The sequence below is a fragment of the Pinus tabuliformis genome, chromosome 1_1 (assembly GCF_031772625.1).
Source record: "Pinus tabuliformis cultivar Carrire ecotype Pingquan chromosome 1_1, CPIR1, whole genome shotgun sequence".
In the NCBI taxonomy this organism is placed as follows: domain Eukaryota; kingdom Viridiplantae; phylum Streptophyta; class Pinopsida; order Pinales; family Pinaceae; genus Pinus; species Pinus tabuliformis.
This window is the reverse complement of record NC_142297.1, coordinates 946,751,642-946,765,410: the sequence shown is the minus strand read 5'-3', so window position 1 is coordinate 946,765,410 and position 13,769 is coordinate 946,751,642.

The window sequence follows — 13,769 nt, the reverse complement described above, 5'->3', positions numbered from 1 at the left end:
CTCTTCTAATTTATCAATATATAGACCAAAAAGAGTGGGGGATAAAGGGAAACCTTGCTTGACTCCAATGTCACTTCTAAAGCTTTCTAAAATACTTGTTGAGGTTCTAATTTTCACTTTCACTTCTTCATAAAGTCTATGGATAGTGGCTCTATAATGCAGAGGAATTTCAAGTTCTTCCATTCTACGCAACAACTTATCCCTAGGGATTTTGTCAAATGCTCTTTTGAAGTCAACAAAGTAGCAAAATACTTCTTCTTTGTCCTCCTAAACCTTTTCAACAATGTGTCTCAACATGATGCCATGATTCACTGTAAAATGTTTCGGCCTAAAACCCGCTTGTCTTCTTTCCCTCTTTTCTTTTACTTATTCCAACTTGCTAGTTCTATCTTCTACCATGCTTCCGAAAAGCTTTGCAAACAAAGGATTGATCATAATTGTTCTATAGTTGGATGGATTAGTAATGTCTCCACTTTTAAAAGGGGTATTGCTAGGCTAGTTGTCCAGTCCCTTGGGAATCCTTGTTGAATGATGTTGTTGAATATTTTCATGTTGTGTGGTGCAAGAGTGCTCATTCCCCATTTTAGATACTCTGCTTGAATTTCAACCAAGTCCTTTGCCTTTCCTGTTTTCAACTTCTTAATTCCATTCTCCACCTCCTGTAATGTGAAGAGATTTGAAATTGTGTTGATCCTAGGGGGGCACACCGTCTCAGATTCTTTCTCATAGAGTTGTCTTGCATATTCAAACCATTGATTGGCTGTAATATAATTTTCAATTTGCTTCTTCCTTGTTTGCAGTTCCTGCCAGAAAAGCTTTGGATTATTCTTGCTTAAATATATTAACTCCTCTCCTTGTTTGCATGAACTCATCTTTTTTCCTTTTTAGTATCTGCTTATATAACTTTACATTCATCTTCTCTTTTCCTGTCTTTTTCAAGGTTCTCCTTTCCATTTTGCATTCCTCATCAAACCAAGCATTTACATGAAAACAATTTGATTCTGATTTCCTATTTTTTGCTCTTTTGCAATTCTCAAGTGCACTTTCAATTGTATTTGTTAACGCATGGCTGCTGAAGTGTTTGAAACTAGTTTTCTCCTTCTGAATTAATCTCTCTAACATTGTCTTGAAGATAGTACCATTTTCTTGTGTTAGAAGAATTTTTCCCCTTGATAGTGATTGCCGAGAGCATTGGGTTTTCCTCTTATGCTGCCTTTCTTCTAACCATGATAACCTTATAAAAATTGGGTTATGGTTTGATTTTAAGTCCCAAATATGCTCTCCAATACTAACTTCATCTATCTTGTCTATTAAGCTTTGTGAACACATCACATAGTCAACGACACTTGCCCCATTTTATGTGTTGCAAGTGAAGTTCCCAGACCTTTTCCATCTATCTAGACCATTGCAAATAATTAAGTTGAAAGCCCCAGTGTAAGCAACTCATCTCCAAAATGATTGCTAACTTTGTCATCTTTTGAACACCTCACCCATTAGGGATTCTCCTCTTTAGTGAGCCAAATAGGATTGTTATCCTCTTTGCAACAAAGGATGCTAGTTTGATTATTTGTCGTTCTAGCATTGAAATCTCCCACTAAAAGAATTTCTCCCTACTAAGAGTACATGGCAATATCTTGTTTGAAAGTTGCATATGAATCCTTATTGTCTAGCCCCTTATTTTTGTAAGTTTTTGAGACTTGAGGGGCAAAATAGCATGTTTCAATTCTTATGTGATTCTCATTCTCTGATATTTTCAACCATAAATATTGTTTATTTACATCTGATTTAATTAACTGAATGTGACATTCTTCTTTTTCTCTCACTAAAACTAGTATTCCCCCATACCCTTTTCCATTTTCTGCTACCTTGTTCCAAACTACCAACTTTAAATAATCGTCAAACACACAAGTTTTGCAACCATGATGCTCATGAGTTTCCGTGAGACAAATTATGTCTCTACCTTCCGCAATAGGCCCTAGTCGAGGTCCCCTCCTCCAAGGGTAACCTCTACAATTCCAACAAACTAAACTTAGGTAGACCTGGGTAGGATTTGACTGCTACGCAGTTTGGCACATAAGGCTCAAATTTGAGTCTTCACCGCTGCTCTTGTTATTTTCGTCTCTATTATTGAATTCTCTATTTTTTCTTCACTATCAACTTGCTGCCCTGATTTGCCTGGAGGCCCAAACACTTCAATAACAACTTTCCCATTGTACAACCATGCCCTTTTCCCTTCATTTCTTGTTGTTATAATTTTCTCCACTTCATCCCTTCTCTTCTCTTGTTATTTTTTGGTTAAACCTTCATTGAGGAAGAAGCAGGGGCCTTTCAAGAGTTTCTTTTTGCCCAAAAGTTGTCATTTTTCTTATACACTTTCCATGGTGACTTTTATGGGCTGGGGCCTCTCTTCACATATCCTCCCAACCCTTCTTGCTTGGAAAATTTGCCCTTTCCAATGTAGTTTCTCTTTCAGAAAGTATCTTGTCAAATAGAGAATACTTTCATTCTTCCCATAATCTCTTATTTCCCTGATAATAAAGTTTGTTTTTCTATCTTGTCTTTCTTTTTGTTCTATTTCCTGTGCATCTTCTTCTTCCTCTGTCCTTATGTAACCATTAATGTCTTCAACTCTAGCTTTGATTTCTTTTGGACTATCTTTCCCACTATTCATTTTTTCCTTCTCTTTGGAGATGTCTCTTCGCTGAGATACCTGTGTATCTACCTGAGTTTGTTTAGAAATTATCACATATCTGTTTGTTGATATTACTTCTTTCATGTTTTCCCATTCTTGTTTTCCTATCTCTAGAGCCTCTTGTAACATTGTTACCTATTCTTTTAAAATTATATTGCCTTCCATTAGACATTGGTTTGCAACTATGATCTCTGAAGTTTTGCGGTCTCTTTCTTGTTCTCTGGCTGCCAAAATATCTAGCCTTGTTCTGACCTTCATCAGTTCTTAGACATATAGTGATCAGATATTCATCCAGGACTTTAATGATATCTCAAATTTCAAAGTGCTTGAAAGAGTGTCGAACCTGAACGACCGAACAGATCTCGTCTTGCTGATTGCGGTGTCGTAAACAGTTCGAAAAACTGACACCGTATGAAGAAGTTATCACCAATTGAAAATGTCCAGTAAACTGCAATTTCCAAGGATAAATTGATTTTTGGAAAATATTAAAAAAAATATCCCAAATAATATTCCTTGTAATATTCCCTAGAATATTCTTGTTTGGTTGACCAATCAGGTGCTAACACATGGCAAGCCCAGAGGCTGCCACATGGCCCTAGATTGGCATAGTAAAATTATGTTTGGGATCTGGGGGGATCAAACCCGTGACCTTCGCCAAGCTAGCCCAGCGCGCTACCACCTACGCTATGCAGTGTTTCTTAAGATTCTATGGTCCCGGGTTATATTTAAGATTTAGCAGTTGTCAGTTTGAAGGTTGGGACCGCCAGTGGTCTTACCCACTAGTGGTCCCGCAAAGAATGTTCACATGAAAATTAATTGTCATTTACGAAAACAGTTTGACATGCGATTTTCGCATTAACCACCGACCTTATCTGTAACCGCCAGGGTCAAAACCGCTCACATGCACACCCGAAGCTGGCAGCTACAGTCAACCCTGGCTGTCAAGCTTGGCGGAGCACCAAAAAAGGGTAGTTATGCCAAATTTATTTACAGTTAACTCTAGTTTGCAAATTTATTGGAGGATCACTAGGAGTTAATGATTAAATGCACTCCATAAGTGATTTTCGACCTAAGAGGGTGAAACATGAAGCTATCTAAGCTAAATGAGGCTTTCTGAAGCCAATGGAACAGTTCAGAGAAGCTGAAGAAGCCATCTTCAAGGAGATTTTCATCTAGGGAGATTTTGGAGCTCAAGGCCACCAAGGGTTGGAGGTAGTTGCAAGAGCTACCAATATCCATTCTTAGTGAACCAACAATCATTCTTGACTATAATGTACATTCTGAATCCATTGAAAGGGTTTACATAAGCATCTAAAGACTTCTAAAGACTGAGATGCTATAGGGAAGTTTGGGGTAGCCCATTGCCAACCGTGGAGGAAGGCTTAGATCAGGAATGCAGTGCTCATTTTGAGAAAATGAACAGTTTATTGTTGATGTCTGATATGTGCTGGAGATAGTAGAAGAGGTTTTAGAGACAATTGAAGAATTCTGAAGGAGTTTGTGCCATCAAGAAGATCAGGGAAGCTCAGTGCATCGATTGAAGGAATCAAGTCTAAGGGATCTTAGATCTATTTGCAGAATGATGACATCCATGACAGGGATATAGATGGTTGTCTAAGACCATTGGTTCAGTCAATAACCATTGGAGTTGAGTGTGGAACTTGTAAAAGAATTGAAGCCATAATCCCAAAGAGCCAAGTAAAATTGACAGAAGCTCAAGGAGACTTAGCCCACGATATTCGGGTGAACTCTTAGATTAAATTTGTTGTTATGTGTTGATGTTTATTTGCTGCATTATATGGCTATTATGTGTTTCTAATATCAACATAAACAATCAACTTAAAGCACGTAAACTGTTCAAAACAAATAAAGACATACACCTGTTTCAAGTACTTAATTCTGCAATTGTCAACATAATCTAGATCAAATAACTATTAAGCTTTGGAGTGAGAGGTTCTTGTAAGTAACACAAGATGTTAAACCCTCACTTCAGATCAACTGGTATCAGGGTAGGATGCTTTATTGATAGAGCAATCTATTTCCTTGTTTGACTTGATAGGTGTTAAAACAGTACAAAGGATTCTATTGTTTGATTGTTTGTAAACTGACTATTGTTTAAGTTTGCAAAGGTGAAGGGAAAGCTACTGATAAGCTAAGTCTAGGAGAGGACAAGAAGGAAGAAGGGCTAAAGGCATTCTCCTTACCCAAATGACCTCAAGACAATCTTTGAAGCATAAGAGGGTTTGTTTACAAAAGGCTGCTTGAATAAGAATTTGATTATACTGCCATTTAGTTTAGAGATTTGTCATTAGTTCTTTGAAATCTTTGAGAATTTTGTTGATTTTGATAATGACAACTTCTACAAGTGAGTTTTCCAAATCCTCCTCTTTCACAAGATTCTTTGATGAAGACTTGAAGCGAGATTTATTCATCATGATGGATATGGTGAGATAAATGAGCACCGAACATTGAGAGCAGTTGAATTCCATCAAGGAAGAAAAGCAATTGCTTTTTGACAAATTGTAGGAAATGGAGAGACAACTTCATATTGCAAATATGGATCTGGAAAAAATGCATGAGTTGGAGACACGACACCTTGTTTCCAAAGAAGCCTTAGTAAAGTATCAGCTTGAAGAAGGGGTAAAAAATTCTAGTTTGTCTTCAATTTCCTCTAAGAATGTTTATGTTGGTTCTTTTGAAAAACATACAAGAGGCATAGGGTCCAAGTTGATGTCAAAAATGGGCTATGAAGGAAAAGGATTGGGCAAACATGCACAGGGCATTGTTGAGCCAATAATGGTTGAGGAAAGGCCTAAGTATTTGGGTCTTGGCTATGGAAAATCTTATGGAGAAAGTTCCAAAACAATCATGAAGGAAATTGAAACCGTTCCTAGAAGGAGTTTCATTTCAGGTTCCCTACCTCAAGTTTGTAAAGATTGTATTCTTGGGGAATGCAATTGTTTGAAATATCATTTGCAAGAAGAACGTGCACATAAGCATACACTTGAACTAGAAAGTTGTGAAAGCTCTAAAACCATTGAAGAGATTTGATGGTGTTCCAAAGGGAGCATTGCATGTTCCTTTTGTAGTTTTGATAACCATATCATTGCTAGATATTGGAAGAGAATGGCCACATATAAGAAATTTTTGAAGGAAAGAAGGCAAGAAGCCAAAGGTCCATTGGACAAGGAAAATTATGTTGTCAAGAAGATGAATGTGTGTTGTACTTATTGCCATAAGCAAGGACATATTGTTGAACGGTGTTGGACTCTGAATCCAACAATGCTTCCACGAAATTTTAAGAAAGTGGAGAAAGAGTATGGTAAGAATGGAAAGGAAGTTTCCATAATTGATGTGTTTCAGGATGATCCACATGTTGATGTTGATGTGCAGTTAAAGGAAGTGCTTTTGATGTGAATTGGTAAGAAATGGTTAGAGTTATTATCTAATTAAAGTTACATGTATTTTGATGAGAAAAGAAATGTGTCACATCTATTTGCATTTCTTTGCTAATGGAATGCAAGTCACAGGATGGAAAAGTTGAGTATGTAGACTCACTTTATTGCAGCGAAATTATCTTCATTTCAGCTTTGAAAGTACATGTACATGTGATCAAGGATCTTGTACTTATGATTATGCTTAAGAGAAAGTTGAAGAATCAAATACATGCATAAAAATGATATGTATGAACACAGGGATTTTGATGATTTCCTTGTATTTGAACATCTATGTAATTGAGTTGATGGAAAATTATCGACCATCATATTGTTTTGTTTAAACATGCATGTATTTTCATGTCGACTTGTAAGAGTTGATTTGGTCTCCAAGATTGTAAAAGGGAGATACTGATGAAGTGTTTCATATTTATAAAATAATCGTTAAAATTCTTTTTGTACATGCTTGACTTGAAGGGTCAATTGTTGAAAAGGCATGATTTTTGTCATCTTGGGATTTAGTTGATCATTTGTACACAAGATGTAAAGACATGTTGATGATTCACATGATGTGAAATTTGTTTCTTTTGATGGAGCAAGAATTTATGTCGTCAAGTTGTTTTCTTGTATTTTGACATCGTCTGCTGAAGGAGATTTGTAGTAGAAAAGGTCGCCATGGAAGTGGCTTGGAAGCGATGTTCAACTACCTTTTGTAAATTCTGAATGAGTTCAAGGAAGACAATTCTTAACAGGAGGACAAGCGCATCCAGGAAGGGAAGTGTCGACTACCTTCGAGTTTTGGTTCAAAGGCACCCGCCATGTAGGAAAGTGTATAAACGCTGAAAGAAGAGGGCATTGTATTCTCATCTACTGTTCAGATCAGTGTATCAGTGTTTTAGGGTCCAAAAGATTCCCAATGGGGAGGAGTGATCAGATATTGATCGAGGACTTTAATGATAGCTCAAATTTCAAAGTGTGTGAAAGAGTGTTGAACCTGAATGACCGAATAGATCTCCTCTTCCTGATTTCGGTGCCACAAACTTTTCGAAAAAATGACGCCATATGAAGAATTTATCGCCATTTGAAAAAGTCTAGTAAACTGCAATTTCCAAGGATAAATGATTTTTGGAAAATATTAAAAAAAAGAATATTCCAAAGAATATTCCTAGAATATTCTTGTTTGGTTGACCAATCAGGGGTTGACATGTGGCAAGCTTGGACGCTGCCACATGGCCCTAGATTGACATAGTAAAATTATGTTTGGGGTCTAGGGGATCGAACCCGTGACCTCTGGCAAGCTAGCCCAGTGTGCTACCACCTCCGCTATGCAGTGTTTCTTAACATTCTATGGTCCCAGGTTATATTTAAGGTTTAACGATCAGCAGTTTGAAGGTTGGGACTGCCAGCGGTCCTGTAAAGAATGTTCACATGCGAATTAACGTCGTTTGCGAAAATAGTTTGACATGCGATTTGTGCATTAACTGTCGGCCTTATCCCTAACCGCCAGGGTCATAACCACTCACATGCGCGCCCGAAGCCGAAAGTTACAGTTAGCCCCAGTGGTCAAGCTTGGCAGAGCGCCAAAAAAGGGCGGTTATGCCAAATTTAGTTACAATTAACTCCAGTTTGCCAAATTTAGTGGAGGATCACTAGGAGTTAATGATTAAATGCACTCCAGAAGTGATTTTCTACCTAAGAGGGTGAAACAAGAGGCTAGATAGGATAATTGAAGCCTTCTGAGGCCAATGGAATAGTCCAGAGAAGCTGAAGAAGCCATCTTCAAGAAGATTTTCATCCACGGAGATTTTGGAGCTTAGGGCCACCAGGGATTGGAGGCAGTTGCAGGAGCTACTAGAATCCATTCTCAGCGAACCAAGAGTCATTCCTGACTATAATGTACATTCTAAATCCATTGCAAAGGTCTACAGAAGCATCTGAAGACTTCTAAAGGCTGAGATGCTACAGGGAAGTTTGAGGCAGCCTAGTGCCAACCGTGGAGGAAGGCTTAGATCGGGAATGCAGTGCTCATTTTGAGAAAATGAACAGTATATTGTTGATGTTTGATATGTGCTGGGGACAGCAGAAGAGGTTTCAGAGATAGTTGAAGAATTTTGAAGGAGTTTGTGCCATCAAGAAGCTCAGGGAAGCTCAGTGCACCGATTGAAGGAATCAAATCTAAGGGATTTTAGATCTGCTTTTAGAATGAGGACAGCTATGACAAGGATATAGATGGTTTTTTAAGCTCATTGGTTCAGTCAATAACCATTGGAGTTGAGTGTAGAACTTGTAAAATAATTGAAGCCATAATCCCAAAGAGCCAAGTCAAATTGACTGAAGCTCAAGGAGACGTAGCCCACAATATTCGGGTGAACTCCTAGATTAAATTTGTTCTTATGTTTTGATGTTTAATCGCTGCATTATATGGCTGTTATGTGTGTCTAATATCAGCAAAAACAAATCAACTTAAAGCACTTAAACAGTGAAAAATAAACAAATACATACACCTATTTCAAGTACTTAATTCCGCAATTGTCAACATAAGCTAGATCAAATAATTGTTAAGCTTTGGAGTGAGAGGTTCTTGTAAGTAACAAAAAATGTTAAACCCTCATTTAAGATCATATAGATATGATGACCAAGTAAGAGGTGTATATGTGGGACTGTAAAGGATTGATTCTTCCTTATTTTGTTTCTCTTATTTATTTTCTTTTTCTTTTTCTCGATCTTGATTGGTTTTCTTCTCGTTTTTCCCCATTTAAGGTGAGCAATCCTATGCCTTAAAATGCTCTCATATTGCTTTGCGTTTACTCAAATCCACCTCCCTGTTTTGTCTATTGAAACAATTTTGACTTGACCCAAATGATTTGTTTCCACGAAATCTGAAATTTTGTTGCTCTTTACGCTTTGCCTCTTCTGAGCATGTTCCATGTTCTGAACATTTACTTATTTAGAAGTTAACTGTCTCACTGCTCTGTGCTCACTCTACCTCTACTTCTGTGCTCACGAAACCCTGTTCGTGAGTTGCCTATTCACGCTCCCTATCCACTGTGCTCACAAAACCCTGTCCTCTGCTTGCCAACCTTTTCATGCTGCCTGTTCCTTGTGTTCACGCTACATGCCTGTTCACGCCTCCCTGAGATGTTCATGCCATTGGAGAACTACTCGTTCTCATGAAGGAATATGTTCCTAAAACTAAAGCTTAAACAACCATGCCTGCAAATTGTTGCGTCCTCTGCACAGTTTATCAATCATCAACGAACAAAATCTTTAGTTCCGCTGCTGCTGCTCCTCAAGCAACCTTGGATGGCGTCTCGTTCTTGAGCCTCCACGTTTAATTCATAACTCAATATCCATGGATGGCCGAGTGCATTCTGTTAAACATGAAATGATAAATACTTTCCGAATGTTTCACTGTTAAGAATAAGTGTTTTAAGGATAGGTGTTTATATCTCGCACAGTCACTCGCGGCTACACTATGCCAGAGGATGGTTTTCCCAAAGGTTTGTGAAGAAAATTCAGGAAGCTCAAAGTCTGAATGTAACCACTGAAAACCCTCAAAAAGTTGCCTTGCTCACGTCTGCTATAAGTTGAGATGTGAGCTATAAGTACATCCACTAAAATTGCATTATAGCCAACATCCTTCTTTGGCAAGCAAAGGAGTCTCACATAAGCTTCACACGATCTTGTACGATCTTGTTGCTACATTAAACACCCTTATATTTCCCACCAATTAGCCAACCACAATATAGAGAAACCATTAAAGAATAAATAATCTATTCGAAAAATTCTTAACATATACTATTGCCCCCAAAAATATGCCGTATGTGTACAAATCATTGCAATCCATTGTCAAAGGTAGATATAAAAAATTAAGGTTATGATATTATTACAAAATCTTTCAAATACTACGTAAATTTGATGTAAGGATTTAATGATTTATTAATAATCAATGAGTCATATGCAAATAGAAATAAATCGTAAGAATTCAATTAATTAATTTATTTTTTCTTTTTCCATTTCAATGGTTCATCAGGGTTATAATTTATTCCTACTCATACATTTTTTTGGGGTTATATCTCGTCGAACATTGAGTTTCATTGCGAAATTCATTAACTTATTTAAAATAATATTAATTTTGTTTTAAAAATTACAAAAAATGGTTTTTATTTTATTATTTTATTATTTATAATTTTATTTGATTTATTTATTTTTAATTTAATTTAATAAAAATATTATTTTTAATATTTTCTAAAAATAACTCTTTTAACACAAAAAAAGATCGTGATTATATTAAATTTTCTATATTTCATATTAGTTTTAGTGAAATTTAAAATAATACAAAAAAAATAAATATGAAATTGATGGTATCAACTATTTTTGTTAACATTCATAACTATGCAGGTATATGATACATGAGCATTAATTTTTATATTTATATTTTGAGTATAGTTTTAAAGAGGAATAATTTTATATGAAGATCTTACTTGTAGTTTTTCAGAACATGAAAATATAACATTACTATATCCATTACTATATCCATTGTTTATTATTCAAGATAAGAGCTTTATAAATTTAAGATTTAGAATATCTATTTAGATATGAAACTAAAGAAAATTACTCATCAAGACTACCAAACATGTTATTGTTATTCGGTATGTCGATTGTTCACTCTATATTTCAAGTTGTGTGACAATGCATAAAAGATTAGGGTGTTAGAACATAATCCTTAATGCATAACTTCTATTTCATGCTTACTATGTTCCTTACGAACCACAACTAACTTCTAAAATGATGTTCCCAATTAATTCTATAGAGGATACACATCCTTGAGCTTGGGATTGGGATGAGTTAGAGGGAAGGAGAGCTATGCGGAAATTTATATATATTTGTGAAATATTATCACATTGATGTTAATATCAATAGGAAAAGAACAATAAAGTAAAAGAGTGTGATACATAAATATACATAGAAACGAGAAAAGGGGAATGGTCACTTTAAAGACAAAGGAGTGAGGACATGATGATGTTATAAATTGAATGACAAGTACCAAAATTCTACTAATATAATTTCAATTACATATTTTATGATGTTGACAAGATTCACATTATGCAAGTTCATTTTAAACTTATTCAAAATATGGGTTATAAAATTAAGTTAATAACATTCCCAAACATATAAGTATTAAATAGTTGTATGTGGAACAAAGAAACATTGAGCATTATCTTTATGATAAGTTTGACCAAACTTGTAAAAAATTGGTGGGTTGTGGATAGATTTACATTTAATTTTTAGTTATATATTTTAATTACATTTTCTATTATCTTAGTTGGGATGTAATTAATTTCATACAAAATGGTTGAGAAAACTAGCAAATAAGTTGAAATAATAATCATATTAGATACCAAAGCTATAAACATATCATGATTTCTAACATCCAAACACATACCATTATATTTAATGCAATAAAGTAACAATGAATTGATATGTTAGATTGTATTAAATTGATGGAATATGAAAAAAAATAGACCATCTAATGTCCTTGTATTTACTCAAATTTCATTGTTTTCTCTTCTAAATTGGCATTGATCAATTCATTTATAATCAATTTTGTTGGTAATTCCAATTTACATGCATAATCTATGACTACTTGTGTTATTTTTTTATGGAGCCAAGAGTAGTCACAAAAGTAACAATAAAAATAGAATTATGAGTTAGAGATAAACACACGAAAAAAAAAAATTATCTCTTCTCCTTGGATTTACTCAATGTTCATTGATTTCTCTTCTAAATTGACATTGATCAAGTCATTTATAATCAATTTTATTGGTAATGTTCCAATGTAATTCCTATTTACATGCATAATCTATGACTACTTGTATTGTTTTTATATGGAGCCAAGAGTAACTGCAAAAATACCAATAAAAATAACATTATGATTTAATGATAAAAATAAGAAAACAAACTACATTGTTGTTGGCATTGTATTAAAAAACATGAAGTATGTAAACTAAATGTGATGTAAATCCCCATATTGAAAAGAGTAGGCAATCCTCCCAACATGAATACAAGTCCGGATTCACAAAGACAAAATTATCTAAACTTAATATTTCATTAAAAAAAATTGACAAAAAGTGCATGCATGAATACATGGGAAAGATATTATGTGGATGTGAGTTATGTAATATATTTAATAGTATAGAAAAAATTAATTACACCATAAGGTGTTCCTTTGGGAAGAACTCCCCTCACATGCCACCATATCTCATTGTGCATCGTTGATTTGTGTGTTAGATGATTAAAAGAATTTGTATCATTAGATCATCATAGGCGGTGGAGATACTATTTTGGAACGAGCCAACAATGATATTGTATTTTGGATCTCATATATTGTTTAATTAATATTAGAATTTATAACCCACAGGATAACATATCCAAATATTTTCTTCATCCAAGAAACAATACAGAGCAATTCAATGGCTCTGTCTCCATCACCGCGAAAAGACACTACATCATCGCAAAACCACGAAACTACACTACATCATCGCAAAAGACCCCAACTCGAGGACTTGTTTGAATTTGATGTCTCGTCCATGTATATCTCCTTCACCAAACAACATCAATCCTCATCCTCATGTAATTTTAGCCACAAAGAATCCAGTGGAGGTTGTGGGACAAATTCGTGATTACCCAGAGAGAAAGGAGAAGCAAAATGCAATTTAGTTGCTCCCTAATGCAACTACAGTTCGAGTAAGGATGGAATTGTCGTATAAGGATTTCAACCTTGATGGGGTTTCAGTTAGATAGAAGGATGGATTGGATACAATTTATAAGTTTGTTGAGCCAAGGGTTAATGGAATAAAAATGCGTGGAAAATGTATTGTTATGATGTATGGGCTGACTGGATCAGGGAAGCGTCATACCATGTTTGGGTGTGCTAGTGAGCCCGAGATCATTTACATAACTTTGCATGATATATTGGGTGATTATTCACGTGAGGATGGCCGAGAAGATTGGGTTCTGCGGAACAGGTATACGGTCAAGGTTGTTATTTTGGAGATCTACAATGAGGAAATTTATTATCTGCTTGCCACCAATTCTTCCTCCTTTTTATTTAATGTGGGATGGTCCAAGAATACTGGATGCAGGGTTCCAAGAAAGAATATAAAGAAATTCAATGGCTTTCTCTCCATCATCGTATAATGACACTACATCATCTAGATGACCCTAACTCGAACTCCTAACTCTAGGACTCATTTGAATTTCGTGCCTTTTCCAAGTATATCTCCTTCACCAAAAAAAATCAACCCTCATCCTAATGTAGGTTTGGCCACAAAGCATCTAGTGGAGGTTCTCGGATGAATTCATGATTACTGAGAGAGAAAGGAGAAGAAAAATGAAATTCAGCTACTCGCTAACGACACTACAATTTGGGTGAGGGTGAAATTTGGGTACATGGATTTCAGTATTGATGGGGTTTCAGTCAGAAAAAAGGATGGATTGGAGACAATTTATAAGAATTTTGTTGAGCCAAGGGTTAATGGGGTAAAAATGGGTGGAAAATGCATTGTTATGATGTATGGTCTGACTGGATTAGGGAAGATTCATACCATGTTTGGGTGCGCTAATGAGCCCAAGATTGTTTA